Below are 1,196 nucleotides of genomic sequence, written 5' to 3'. Positions count from 1 at the left end.
TACAGACCCTTTGTTATCTATGTTGAATATTATTGATTATCTCTGGTTTATGATACCTGTGATCAGTTGAGATCCTACTACTTATACATGTTAATTTATCATGGTAAAAAGTTGGTTATTGTTGCTTGATCATCACATCATACATGGTGTGATATGACGATTGTAATTTCCAATGTTGTGGAAATCATCATTGATATTGGCCTAGTAGTGACTAGTTATAGAATAAGTGGTTAGGAATTCTCTATTCATTGAAATACAATTTGTCACCAGGCTACTTTATGTGGTGTTGGATTTCTGGCAGTGTGATGCGGACACCCCCAACGTTATATATACGTGAGTATTGGGGTGAGTGTGGGCAGTTGCATCATGCATATGTTGTATTGTGTGCTTAATATATGTGCTACTGGATCGTATATACTGCATTTGGATGTGAGATGTATACTTGGTTGATGCATCCGTGTGACATTGTCATTCATACTGATTACTGCATTTATGAGATCCATTATAGACCATATGCTACCAGCAGGATTATTGCAGATATTCCTTAATTTGTAGTTCATTTTTGGTCCTGGTCATTTGTTGATTATTGTTGTTCCTTTGTATATCCTTTGCTCTCACATATATACTTTTGAGTATGCACTATTTATCTGATTATCCATTAAGTATTTTATACTCACCACCCAGACCCTGGAGTTTCTTTTCTTCCACCCCAGATAGCGGATAGGGATATTACTGTGAAGCTTAGAGTTCTGCCAGACTGCCCCCATCTCACAGCAGGAGAATCTTTGATCTACTTTTTGTGGAAGTTGGATTTATATTTGGATTTGTATTCGTATCCATGGATTTTATTGTTGTTATAATTTCGCTTGCACAGGTTTTATTATCGTGGACTTGTGGAGTTTGTCGTTTGTTTTGTTGTGATGCATATCGGTATGCTTTGAGGTTTTTTGTTGATACATTATTGGTATATTGTTTGTGATTTTACATTGTGGGTATCTGTTTGTAGTTTAGCATTTTAAATACATGTGTTGGACTAGTGAGTGGTCGTGTGGGCCTTATTCATATAGTTTAGTATTTTAAATACATGTGTTGTTCTAGAGAGCGGCCGTATGGGCCTATATTAAAAATGTACTCAGGGAATTTGAATTGTTACAGGGGAGATGCTATCCAAATTTTTCGGACAGTCGTCTCTCAGG

This window comes from Curcuma longa, chromosome 13, assembly GCF_044706935.1.
Source record: "Curcuma longa cultivar G26 ecotype Majalengka, Jawa Barat chromosome 13, ITB_CL_G26_1.1, whole genome shotgun sequence".
NCBI lineage: Eukaryota > Viridiplantae > Streptophyta > Magnoliopsida > Zingiberales > Zingiberaceae > Curcuma > Curcuma longa.
The sequence above is the reverse complement of the archived record's forward strand: the minus strand, read 5'-3'. Positions refer to the sequence as shown.